The following is a 13,793-nucleotide window of genomic DNA, read 5'->3' on the forward strand; positions in this document are numbered from 1 at the left end:
TAGGGGGTAATAAAAAAGGACTGACTAATTTTTTAAAAAAAAAGAGCAGAGGGGGGAATTGGGGAGATGTGGGGTGGGACAGTTCATCATCCATCATAATAGGATGTCAAGACACAAGATTTGACATCAATAAACCACAAAATCGTCAACTATGTGTACAATTTTCAAAGGTCCCTTTGCGGTTTTGGTGGAGGAGGGCAGGGACTTACTGCCTTACAATATAAATTATTTTGTATTGTTGGGTTTTTTAAAACCATGTGATTAAACTGCTTCACCGAAAATTAAAACATAAAGGGCAGAAAACAAAACAAACAAAAAAATCTAGTAAACGGTGATTAGTGTCTATAGCAGAGCAGCCTTTTCCCGAGCTCCCCTCCATGAGAGACAGTGAAGAGAATCTGCTAACAATTCACCAGTTTTGGAACCCAGCTTCTGGGCCTTTAGGCTCCGCCCCTGCCCTCCAACCCCTTCCATGGAAAAAGTGTCTTCCATGAAACTTAGGAACCAGGCGCACAGCAGGAGGTGAGCCGCGAGCGAAGCTTCATCCGCATTTACAGCCGCTCCAGCCGCTCCCTGGCATGCGTATCACCGCCTGAGCTCTGCCTCGTCCCCACCCATCCGTGGAAAAACTGTCTCCCATGAAACTGGTCGCTGGTGCCATGAAAGTTGGGGACCATTGCTTTAACATGATTAAGATGGTAAATTGATATTACGTGTATTTTACCACAATAAAAAGGTTGAATTAAACTTATAGATACTAGAGGAAAATATGATAAATTCTTCTACAATCTGGATTTCCAGTGATGACCAAGTGTGCTCATGCTGCTGTCTAAGGGACATTTTCGTATCTCTTGAGAACTGTCTATTCATGTCTTTTGCCATACTGATTCAAAGAGATCGTATTTTTTACAGCTACATAGTACTCCATGGTGTGGACGCATCTTCTTTATTTTGTTAAACTCCTCTCCTATATATAAGCATTCAAGTTGTCTTGAAAAGTCTGCTGAGAGGGCCTGGAAGCAACAGAACCCTGGAAGCAATGGAGCCCTGGGAGCAATGGGCACCCCTGGACACCACCTGCCACGAACAGCAGCAGAGCTCTTCAGAGCTGGGACAAGGACACATGAGAGACCCAGAGAGTCAGGAAGTGCCCACAGCACGATGGGGACAGTCACAGGGCGTAGGGACCAGCCTGAAGAGGTTCCTGCTGGCTGCGTCTAGGATAATTTGAGCATCAAAATATGATCGTGACAAACTACAACCCACAGAGAAGAATACAAATGCATGGGTCCAGACATACACACACACATACATAGGGAGAGAAGGAAAATCTCTTCCTTAAAGTAGAATTCCCATCAGTTAATGTAGAATTAGTGACAAAATTAGAAAATCACCTTTTGATAACCACCGTAGTCATAATCCAGGCAAGAATCATCGATCTCTGCTAATACTAGCAAGTGAAAGTCTGATGACAAAGAAGGTATTTACATAATTCCAAAGTAGATCCCCCCAAAATAGTGACTAACGACAGAGGGGAAAATGAGCACTTTATTACGGCGGAGAGCGTTCGCTCCACGTGGAGGGTGCTGCAGCGGCATCATGCGCTCCCTGCTAGGACGCCTGGCGCGTGGGGCAGCAGCTGTAGGAGCCCAGCCCAGCCCGGCAGCAACAGCAGACTCCGACCGCGAGGAAACGTCAGACAAACCCAAAGCCAAGGGCAGGCTGCACAACAACTGGCCTGTGTGCTCTTGAAAAACAGTAAGGTCAGGAAAGACGAGACAGGACTGAGGAGCTGTTCCAGAGTAAGAGACGGAAGGGGAAGGACAACAGAACGCAGTGCACAATCGGGGAGTCCCCTTAGAAGAAACGGCCCTGCTCAGATGACCTGCAAAATGTGCAGAAGTCTGCGGCTTAGCTAACAGTACTGTACTAACAATAATGTCCGGGCTTTGATGGGTATGCTGTGGTTTGGGGAATGACCTCGTTTTTGTGAAACACACACTGAAATATTTAGGGGTAAAGGGACAGGATGCCCACAATTTATTCTCAATGGTTCAGAGTTCATACGGACCCACGAGTACTCAGAGAGCGGGAGACACCAGGTAGAAGCAAATGGGTGAAGGGTCAGCTTTGGGGAATCTGGGTGAAGAGTACATGAGAACTCTCTGTGATGCTTTTGCAATTTTTCTGTAAGTTTGAAGTTGTCAGAATAAAACGCTATTTTAAAAAAGGAATTAAGAAATAAAGTGTTCAGGCAGGAATGCAGCATTGGTCAGCCCCACTTCTTACCGCCTCCTGCGGTGGGACCGTCGCCCAAGCAGGCCCGCAGAGGGCTAGAGAACTCTACGATTCTCGGAGCGAAAGGAGATACTTCTGGGAATTTTTCCTTGGCTTCTCTCAAATAGTAATAATTGCCCCAAACATGTGTCACCCAGCCCGAGCCGGCACGGACATCAGCTCCTTCCCGGGGACATCTGCCCAGCGGGCGCCAGGGGGCGCTGTCCCCCGGGAACCACGGAGGGTGCCCGGCCACATAGCTCTGCAATGCGGTGGCTGAACTTTTCAGGAAACTTGGATGCCACACATACTTTTCCTTTCTTTGTGGGCAGGCAAGATGAGTCACGTTTTTCTGGAGTCTGTTCAGCCCCAGGATTCAGACCGCATCAGCTGCCCCGATCCGGAAGGCTCCGCGGCGGCGAGTGAGCGCGGGGCCCAGGGTGCTGGCGCTGGCTGGGGCACGGGCGCCGGCCTCGGGCAAGCCAGGCAGTAATTCTGGATTGTGGCGACATTCGGGGACACACCCAGGGCCTCTGTCTGGGAGCAGACCGAGGGAGGACTGGGCCCTGGCTTCGTCTTCCCCCCTTCCCTGCCTCCCCTCTCTGGCCCGCACCTGGCCGTGCCCACGCGACCGCAAGGCCCTGCTCGGCCTCCCCGCTGCCGATGGCCACTCTGGTGTCGCGCAGAGAGCTGAAGGAGCAACGCTGGGGGAAGGGTCGTCGCAGAAAATCAGACCGGGGCCAGCGGGAGGGGAGAGCGGGCAGGCGAGAGCGGCAGCGACGGCCGGGCAGGGAGGGAAGCCTGGACGGAGCCGGGCTGCGGGATGAGATCTGGGCTGCAGCACGCAACGCCCCTGCTCTCCACCCCCGCGGCGTCCTGGGAAGGCCTCCCTGTCGCCCCCCTTCCGTATCCTCCTCTTTCAGGGGCAAGGGAACGAGCGCCCCCTTTATTCCAGGGGCACCCCCGCCCTCTCCCTGCCTCTCCTCCCATCACCGTTGGTCCTCCCGCCTCTCAGGCATCCCCTCCTGTCACGCCAGGCACAGCTCTCTGCCACCCGGGAGCAGGTCTCGGCTTCTCCGGCATCAGCCCCAGCCACAGAGCCCGCATATTCGCGGCCTGCCCAAGGGCAGGGAGGAGCAGAGGGGCCCCAGGTGCAGGCGACACCCGCAGAGCGTCCATCAAACTCGTGTCTCTGAGGACACAGGGAGTGCGGGATCCTCTGAATGGAGGAGCCACCAGTATTTCACTACGAACCTTTCTACTTTGGAAGCACTCAGGGAGGTTTCCTGTCCCTGCAGGGCTGGGCATGTGCCCCAGACGGATCTGTCATTGCGTCCCAGGCACCCAGCTCAGGCACGTGAAACGACTCAGTGGCGCTGCCCAGGTGTGCTGGCACCTTGTGCTGGCCTCAGTTCACTCCGCGCCCTGCCCTGCCGTCTGGTACGCAGGGGCTGGCCCTGACCCCTGCTGCCGCGTGCCAGGGCTCCCTCCCCGGCTGCGGGGGAAAGCGAGAGGCCCAGGCAGCGTCGCTGGCTCCATTCCTGCCAGACAGACCAACCGTGGCTCCGGTTCCAGCTCCCACCAGGCCCCCACCAGGCCTCCTTCCCGCTCCCTCGGGGGTGGGAGAGGGTTTTTGTTGCTAATCTCTGGGCTGCTTCCCAGCTCTTCCCTCACCTTCGTAAACACACAACCACGTAATTATAACCATACGGTCCTGTATTAAGTTCCACCCGTGTGAAGCTCGTACAGGGTTCTGTCTCCCGGCAGGACCTCGACTGACGTGTGAAGCAAACAGCCACCTCAAGAGAAGGTCGGGAAGGTGTCGGCAACGTGCCCTGCAGGGCAACCAGCCTGAGCTCCAGACCTAAACGCCGCAGCACTGCAACGGCTCGAGCCTGACCCCGGCGCTTTCGGGCTCGCTCTGTATTTAGGCACAATGGGAGCCATTGATGCTCGGCCGCCAGCCCCCCGCCTGCTGTTTGTTCTGTGGGGGGCGCCGAGTGGGCGCTGCTCAGCCCTGGGCAGCCCTTGGCATGTCAATTGAAGACTTGGAGACTCTAAATTAAAGCCTTAAAAACTCAAGTTCATTCCTCCACACAAAGTACAAAACCTTTGGCGTTTTATGAGAAAACAGACTTTTATTTGAAAAATAAACCCAGATTGCTGGGATATAAAGGAAGAGCTGTCTGTGATCCAATGCTGAAATGATGGGAAAGGACCCGAAGTTTTACAAGTTAAATAAACTTCACTGGAAACCTCATTCGAATTGCAAACAGCTCTCAGAACAGAGCGGCTGAAACAGAGCCCCAGAGGTAGCAGGAGCGGATAAAGCACGCAGGAGGCTCACCTGCCCCAGGGCCAGACCGTCCAGGGTGGGAGCTGAGTATTCTAATTTAACTACAAACAGAGAAAATTAAATTTTGGGGGGATGTTGAAAGTTCACGACATGGGTCACAGCTGTGGGCTAGGCTTGGAACATCTACCGTTCCACGTCCCTGGCAAAAGCCCAGCACCTCCCTCTATCCGGCTGCTTCTCCGTGCCCCGAGAATTCCCCAAACCGGTCTGATCATCTCCCAGCATTTCAGACCCATCCTGCCGTTCTCGGGCCATCTAGGGGGCTATTTTCCAAACTGCAATCACTCCACCCTCAGGCTGTCATCAGATCAACTGTGCCGCCAGGTTAAGCATGCTGAAAGAATAGAATACAGAATACACAGTCCAGGGTAAATATTGTTTCCTGAAACATGGTTTTTAGTCCTACATGTGCACTGGATTGTGACATCAAACATATTTCTTACTGTGGGCCGCAGTCACAGAAGTTCTCAAACCCCTGCTGTGATGAAGCTTTGTGGCCTCCTGTCAGTGCCTCAGTGCTGTGAACTTCCGTCCCTGGGCAGGTGTACCCGCCAGGCACCAGGGTATATGGTCTACGTTTTGCTTTTTGCTTGTCCTACCAGATACCCCGGTCGGGCTACAGAGTAGCCCTCGGTGTAATCAGAGTCGTGGCTATCCAGGTCAGCGATTTGCAACTCTTTTTGTTCTAGTAGGACAAAGATAACATCCCAATGCCCAGCGGGGCGGATTCCATCGGTAGCGGTTACTGGGTGTGAACTGCTGCCCCGTAAGACAAGATGCCATTTCTGCTCAGCCAGGGGCCACCTGGCCAGCAGCTACCTTGTCTCGTTCCCGAGAGCCACCCTGCATGACTTAGGGGCTCTGGGATGACAACCACTTCCACAAAAAGCATCTGTCGCACCTGGTTTGATGCTAGAAATTCCTTCTCAGACGCTACACGTGTCGGCTACCCCTGAAGCATGCCTTCAACGCCCGAGACGCCTGTTTGGGTGTCTTTGCCAGAACCTGTGATCTGAGGGGGGAGGGAAGGGGATGGAACCGGGAGCCCAGAGAGGGAGGGGGACAGAGCAGGGGATCCAAGGTCCCCAGAGATACAGCGTCCTCTCCACGTGGGGCACCATCTGCGTGCCCCGAGCACTGACTGGTACTGGGGGGTGACGAGCCACGAGCGGAGAGCCTGGGGAAGAAGAGGCGCCTGCGTGAAACCTCAGTCGTGAGGAAGAGACAAGAAGGCAACAGAAGCTGTCACGAGAGAACAGACTGCAGGGGACTGAATGTAACAGCGTATTTCAGGGCTCTGCCAGATTGCTCGAGGCAAGCATGACCGGGTAGGGCCTTCTGGAGAAGGCAGGGCTTAAAGGAGGTCTCCAAGGCAGCTGGAGACCATCGTAATTCATCTCTGGTCTGTATCAGCGACACCCTCAGTGGCCTCTGCATCCGTCTCTACCATCTCTTCCCTGCACAGGTGCCAGACTGAGCCCTCCGAAAGCAAGTCATTCTCTAGATCAACCTCTGATGGCTTCTTGCATCCCTCAACTGAGACCTGGGCTCCTGACCTCCACCTACAAGGCCCCCCCGACCCTGTCCCCACCCGACCTCACCCCTGCACCTGATCCCTGCCCACTCGGTTCTCCCTGCCAGCTCAGAGGCTGCTATTGCCTCAGGACATTTGCACTGCTATTCCCTCCGCCTGGTGCAGCCTGGCCGCTCCCTGCCCAAACGTCTCCATATCCCGGGCCTTTGCTGACGTTCCCATGTAAAACAGCACCCTTGCAACGCTTATCCTTTTACCCGTGTGTTCCCTTGTAGCACTTGGTACCACACAGCACTTTCCTACATATGGCACCTCCTGCTTGTCTGTCCCCAGAATGTCACCCCCACCAGGGCAGAGGCTAGCTTGTTCACGGGTGCATGCCCCGTCCTAGCACTTGGTGAAGCAGGGACCAAACAAGCGTCTTCAATGCTAGACGACTCCCTTTTACAGGCCTGGTCCGCTGTGAGTCCTGTCTGCTCATGACACCAGCTGCCTTTGCCTGGGAGGTGCATTGAACATCCCCAAGCAGGACAACCCCCAGGCGGGATGGTCCCTGCTGCCAGCCTGCGCCCAGGAGGCGGCTCAGCGTGTGAGCCTATGTCTCCCCCTAGTGGTCACTGGGCCACAAAGCCAGAAGAACGCCAGGGCAGGCTGCTCCCAGGACCTGCGGGACCCAGACCTGCTGTCCCCCCACTCCATTTCCCTACAGTGAAATCAGGCATAAACAAATGTTTAGATGATAAAGGTGCAAAGGGACAAATATTAAGGCCTTCTTGTCTTGAATGTGGGAGAGATTTAGTATTTATTTTCTTCCTTCCAGTACGTGGCTCTGGGTTAGACCAGCTGTCCCAAGATGCTGAACACAGGGAAGCCGACAAGCTGCTCCTATGGGGTCCTTTGAATCATTCATCTTTGACCCTGTGGGAACTCGGCAAAGACATTTTTTAAAACTAAGTTGGGAGGGGTAGTGCAAAGAGAGCACAGGGAAAAAGTGAATTTACAGAAGGCAGAACTCAGACCTAACTAGCCTTGCTCTGGACGAAGCCTGCCTGAACAGCCTGCCTGCTTGCTTCCTTCGTTGAAGGAGAGTTTTTAAAAGCTGGGGACCGCCATACACAAGGCAGCTTTTGCTAATGTGCACACAGCGTATCCTCTGCCTCCAGACCTCTGCGCGGCTGTCCCCGGCACTGTCGTGGTCAGAGAAGACCCTCTCACCGTCCACCCACAGTTCTGGAGGCCGGAAGTCCCAAACCAAGCTGTGGGTAGGGCTGCACTCCCTTTGAAGTCTGCAGGGATCCCTGCCTTGCCCCTGCCAGCACCTGGGGGTCCTGCATTCCGTGGCTGGCTGCGGTGGCCCCAGGCTCGGCCTCCCTCCCCCCTCACGTGGCCTGCATCCTGTTCGTCTCTCTGCCTCGCGTGGCCTTCCTTTGAGGACACCAGTCATGCTGGACAAGGGGCCCACCTTAATGACCTCATCTTAAATAATTACATCTGCAGTTCCCCTATTTCCAAATAAAGTCACACTCTGAGGTTCTGGGGTTAGGACTTTGACATAACATTTTCTGGGAGGGACACAATTCAACCCATCGCAGTTACTGTGAGGGTTGAATGAACTTGTGTATTTTAAAAATCTACCCGATAGTGTCAGACATACCTTCTTTATCTGCCTAATTCCCGGCTAGCCCTGGCCTAATACCTGGACCTGAGTTCCTGCACGACCCCCGCACTCCTGACCACTAACCCGACGCTGGCGACGCACCCTGCGGCGGGATTCGGTCCCTTCCTCACGCTGACGGACAGCTCATTCCACAGCGGCTTGGAGTGTCTGTGTGTGCAGAGCCTGCGCGGGGCTTAGAGCACCCCCGGAACCACAGAAAACAGCGATTTCAGACCTGCGACACTGCGGGGATAACAGCACAACAGAGCACCAAAAACAATACCCGGCCCACACCAAAGTCTTCCATTGACAAAAAGAACATGGTCCCTCCCCACGCGAGCTCGGCCTGAGGACGGGAAGCGGCTGCGCTGCTACCTGCAGTCTTTGTTCTTCCGACATCACTCGCTGCAAGGAAGAGCATTTATCCGAATCCATTCCCCTTACCAGGGGCGGGCGGGGGAGGAACGTGCGGAGACTCTTGTCAGAGGGGAAACTTGGGAGTAAAACACGGCGGGTGGGAGGTTGGGAGGGTGGTGCGGAGGCGGAAAGTGAGGCCCAACTGAAATTCACTCAACACCCTGTGCGCGGCAACACCAGATGTGCTCATCTCATTTAAAATGGTCAGAGAACAAGGGGCAAGGAAGAGTCTGGGTAAGTCACGTGGGAGAGTACAGGCAGCGTGTCGGACGCAGAACAACTCTGCGGGGCCAAGGAAGGGGCTCAGGCCACTTGGGAAGAGGGCACTGGAGGCACCCGCTCCCCAGCACTAGTGCGTTTCAAGAAAAAGAAGTCCAAGGATTCCACGTTCACAGACATCCGATGATGACGAGGCAGGATAGTTGTTAAATCTTGCGGCAGGTCACTTTTTTGAAACCAAATTTTTCTATGTTAGATCTACCCAAAGAAAGAATTGGCTGAGGCTCAGGTTGTTTCTTCTGACTCTGACTGTGGAACTGCCCGGGGGTTCCCATTTCTCTACAGCCTCCTTTTTACTCCTCAGCCAGTTTCCTCTAGAGGCAGAGCCTGAGGCAAGGGTTAAGATCCAGGATACAGTGAGATAGGGCAGGAGAAGCAGCAACAAAGCATGTTGTTGTGCTGGCCGCTGATGTATGACAGCCTGCACACAAATGTTAGAAAAGGGTGCGAGAGCTTAGGAGGTATGTTCACTTGGCTCATGGGACCGCTCCAGAAGGGTTCTAGAAATGAACTATGCTAGTTCACAGGCATCAGGAAGGAGAAGAAAGTTATCTGCCCAACCTCCTCACAATTACAGTTACATGAATCGTTAAGTGTTGGTTAGGTGTCCTCCATGGCAAGATAAACTCCCCCAGACTTCTTGGTTATATCATCCAGCCCCTGCCAGCCACTCAGGAGGCCAAGGTTCCTACCCCAAATTGGAGGACGTCCTAGAGGTTAAGAGGAATATGGTCTACAATTACCCCACCAAAAAGCCACTAGCAATGGCAAGGCTTAAAGAGATCAGAAGTCAGTCTTCATCATGAGAATTTGGAACCCCTGGTCTTCAAGATCTTTCTAAAGAGACCAACCAGGCCGTAGCAAGGGCCGGGAGGAAGTCATCGCTGCACCAAAGTTAGGAGGCCTGTCTCGGGACCTCAAGTTCCAGGCCAGGCTCAGGGAGAGCGAGAGAGCAGCGCTGATGTGTCTAGACCCTCTGCCTTCCCGCCCAAGACTGCCCCTGGTCGATCCCCAAGTCTCAAGGGTGAGTCAAAGCAGAAGACACTGGCAGAACGAAACGATGCTGAGCGCTGACCACAGCGCAGGTCCTGTGGCAGCACGAGCGCAGCAAGGAGCCTGGCAGGGAGTGGCTGTGTCCAGGCAGCAGCTCTCCTTCCCTCGGCACCTCGAGATCCGCGGGTGCAGGGGCGTGGGCTCCCCCTAGGACGCCTCCCAGGGGGCCTCGCCTCTGTTAGAAGCAGCAACTTCATGCTAACGAATAGAATACAGCTAAAATGGTGGTGTGTCGCTTCCGAGGCCAGGTTACGACAGATGGTGACTTCTGTCTTGTTGGTGCTCCTTTGTACTTCCGTTTGCTTGCTGTGAGGTTATGAGATGCTCTACAGAGAGGTCCACGGCGCAAGGAGGCCTCTGGCCAACAGCCCAGGAGGATCTGAACTCTGCCTAGAACCTCGGGAGTGATCTGGAAAGTGGATCCTTCCCAGTCGAGCTTGAGATGACTCTGCGAGACCCAGCGTCAGAGGACCCAGCTAAACCAGGCCCAGTGTCCTGACCCACAGAAAACAACAATACTAACTGTCGTTTTAAGCCACTACATTTTGGGGTAATTTCTTACGCAGCAATAGATAACTAATACATAGGATCTCTGCATTGTGACTCAAGATGCAGTTGCTTTAATGTTTCTATTACTGCGAAGACACTGAAAATATAAAATTAAAGGGCATTATAGATTTTATCAGAGTGAAACACCCTATAGATTTTGCAATGTCTCTCTACATAGGTTCAAAATATTTTATTTCTTGTTAATGGCAGACTTGACTGAGAATACTGAAAAACTATTAAGTTTTACTCAGAGAAAAGTAAATTAGTGCCTTCAAGCCCAATAATGTAAGCTTACAACTCATATTTTGCAAAATGTGTCTGATGTCGGCTGATTACATCAGACCCAGCTGATGCAGCTCCTGAGCCCGCCTGCCCCTCTCGCCGAGGACAGCGCCTGGCTCCTCGCTGCCCACCCTCAGGCTGCTCGGCACGAGGGCCAGGGCTCCCACGGGGCCCTCACTGTGCCCACCGTGCTGGGGCTGGAGCAGCTCATGCCAGGGGACTCTGGGTTCTTCAGAGGTGGTCCAGAGGGGCTGATAATACCATCTAGAATAAGGGGGTGGTTAATGCCCTGTGGGGTGAATTTTGACCAGTGAGACAGGATGTAGAACCGTGCTTTGATGAAGCTTTATTTACAAAAAGAGGCGGCAGGCCCGACTGTGTCCCCGGGCTGTGGTCTGCTGACCACTGCTTTCGAGGAAGAGGCCGAGGACGGAGTGTTGCTTTGGTTGGGGCGACTGACGCGGACCATCGAAGGGAAGTAGGTTTGCACAGTGGGGCCGGCAGGAGAAGGACGAAAACCCCAGACACGCCATAAAGCAACACACGACTGCCCCGGAGACCAGAGGCAGACGGCCGTGAAAGACCACAGCAACTCCACACAGGCAGGCCTTCCGAGAGGAAAGACCCCCGAGAGCAAAGGCTTGGTTCTCTCCCCTGGGCAAAGAACACGGGCCAGCCTCGGTACCTGCTGGTCCCAGAGCCGGCTGTAGAGTCTACAAGTGCGGACTCCAGCTGGATTCCCCTTCTTGTTCTCGGAGTGTCTGAAGATTGAATTACCTCCTTTTCCTTTTTCATTTCCCCTTTTAGAATGACATTGATCATAATTGCTGTCTTTCCTCCTAATAATAGAAGACTGTGTTTATCAAGCTTTAGTGTGTGTTGGCCTCACCTGGGGAGCCTGTGAAACCTTTTAGATTCTGCGTTTATCACGCGGGTCGTAAGTTACAGGACAGGAAGACAAGACGCAGATGGGACTTGGGGAGAAATGGGCGTCACGTTGAGATCGAGGACTCAGAATGAGTCGGTCACAGTCCCCTCCGCCTCACCGTGCTGGCGGGACCTGGTGCTGAGCAGCACGCACACTCGCAGTCGCAGGTAGGGTGAGGGGACCAGGTGCGAGGAGGGCACCGCTGTGTGCACAGGGGCCGGTGGTGCAGGAGCAGGGCTGCCAACAGGGCCTCTTACCTCGGACTTCCTGCCCTGCCCTCCAGGGCCCCGGTCACTCTGCTGCGTCCTGCCACCCGACCCCGCCACAGCCTGATTGGTTCAGGGACCCTAAGGGGGCTAATCGGATATTCCTTAATGAGGAATTCAGGATGGTCTGTGGAGACACACACAGACCAGGACTGCTCTGGATCTCTTGGAAAGATCCGTGAATCCTGCTGCTGAGGTCCGCAGGGCCAGCCCGGTTCCTTCCCTTCCTCAGTCCGGAGTGTTCAGCTCTCTTTTGAATGCAATAAATACCCCCAGATCCTTCCAATAAATTATCTTCCTCGTTAAAAAGAAGTAGGGTGAAAGTAAAAGGACGGGGACCAAAACTGGATTCGGAAATAAGGCCAGCAAAGCATCCCTCGATGCCTTTGGGACAAATTTGGTTCAAAGACTCCCAGCAGGTAGTGCAGACGGGGCAGGCTGGGCTATTGCACGATTCGTGTCCACTGTAGACAAAAACTGTCCAGTTGATTAGAAGTCCAGCCGTCCTTGGTGCGGAGACCAGACGGGAAACTCCCCCCAGGGACCTTGTGTAATGAGCAGTCCCCACGACAGCCTTCCGACGCGCACGGCGGGTTTTACGGGCTGGTTCTTAAGACCCTCCATGCAGGCTGCGGGCGCCACTCTCCAGCCCAGTTTATGACACCAGAGCCGGGGCAGTGGGGAGCAACAGACAGGCTGGCACCTGACCTAGGAGTAGGTTTGCAAGTCTGGGGAAGAGCAGACAGACCGGATACCCTCCACGCAGGCCTCACACTGAGCACAGCCAAAAACCCAAGTGGCAGGAGCTCGAGGTGACCCTCCCAGTCAGGTAACGCCCAGAGCACAAGTACCTCAGTCCCCCCTGGACACGACCTGGACCTTCACACTTGTCAGTGGTAGGGTTGGAGTGGTGGCTTCTTCTGGGGACAGCCAGGGGGCTGGGTTTGATGGTTCAAGGGCAACAACATGAACAGTCGCTCTGCAGACCAGGCTTTCTCTGGTCTGAATACGCCATCCCAGGGGGCTTCTCTGAAGAAGCCAAGGCCCTACCCCAAACCTAACCGATTCTCACCCCATGAGCAGCTCAGAGCCACGGCCTTCCTGAGCCCAGCCCTCAGCCATCCAGTGAGACGGCAAAGTGGCGCCCCGACAAGCCGCGCCTTCTCCACAGCACCTCGCCAGGGGGAACATTGAAACTGGACATTTTCTGGCCTAGGACATTGAAGGGCCTTTGAAAAACACTGGCAGAAAACGGCAGCATGGACTCCTGCTTCCCAGGGAGCCGGAGTCTGGCCCATCTTCAATACCCAACGTCCTGCCCACGTCTGCCCCGATGACAGAGAGCTGCAGGACCTGACCCCCCCTGTCCTGTAGGGAGGGCCCTGCCAGGCACGTGGGGACTTCAGCACACAGCCTGGGCCCGGTGCTGTGGCAGCTGCCTGCATTTCTGCCCTAGGAAAAGGCCACCCCCCAGCTCACTAAGCTCACGGACCACACTCAGGGCTCCGAGGAGAGGTCCCGATCGCAGGCCTGGCCTGGGCTGCGCAGGCGCTTCACGGAGGAAGCAGCAGTTGTGGGTTGCTGGTGGCCGGGGGCACAGACACACCTGGGGTGTGGGCTGGGGATGGGGTGTGGAGCAGCGAGGCCTTTGGGGCATTGCTGAGGGGGGCCAGAGGCCTTCCCTTCGCTGCTTATGAGCCCCAGCCTCTCCCCAGACCCCCTGGGTGCTAACACCGGCAGACGGCGAGAAGAAAGGCCCCTCTTAAAGCAAGAGCACCGAAGGAAAAGTGACAGCGCCACAGCCTTGCAGGGCGTGGAGAGAAAGGCCAGCACCCCCGACCCCGGCACAGAATCCCTCCAAGTGACACATCTCCGTCCTCACGGAGACTAGGACACACCAGCCCTTCTGGCCCCCACAGTGGGGCAGGAGGAAGAACACAGGCCCAGACCTGGCTTCCTGTCCCACGGCCACCGACCGGATGGGAGAGTCCTGACAGGCTCCTTAACCCCCAGCTTACCTCGTGCTCTCTGCTGGACTCCCAGCGGCCGTCCCAACCCCACGGTCAGCCGCCCTGAGGGCCTCCGCTGGCCACAAAGCCACGTGGGAAATACCAGATGAGTGGCTCATCTGGTCCTGGGAGCGCAGGCGCAAAGAGGGACACAGCTCAGTGCGTTGGAGGTGGCCAGCCACTCCT

The 13,793-nt window shown here is 55.0% G+C and overlaps 1 protein-coding gene across 8 annotated transcripts in view; it reads right to left on the reverse strand.

The window, feature by feature from the left end:
• Positions 1-13,793, reverse strand: part of PRKAG2 (protein kinase AMP-activated non-catalytic subunit gamma 2) — a 251,486-nt gene that overhangs the window by 152,451 nt on the left and 85,242 nt on the right. The window lies entirely within an intron of this gene.

This window comes from Eulemur rufifrons, chromosome 29 (genome assembly GCF_041146395.1).
Source record: "Eulemur rufifrons isolate Redbay chromosome 29, OSU_ERuf_1, whole genome shotgun sequence".
NCBI classification, from domain to species: domain Eukaryota; kingdom Metazoa; phylum Chordata; class Mammalia; order Primates; family Lemuridae; genus Eulemur; species Eulemur rufifrons.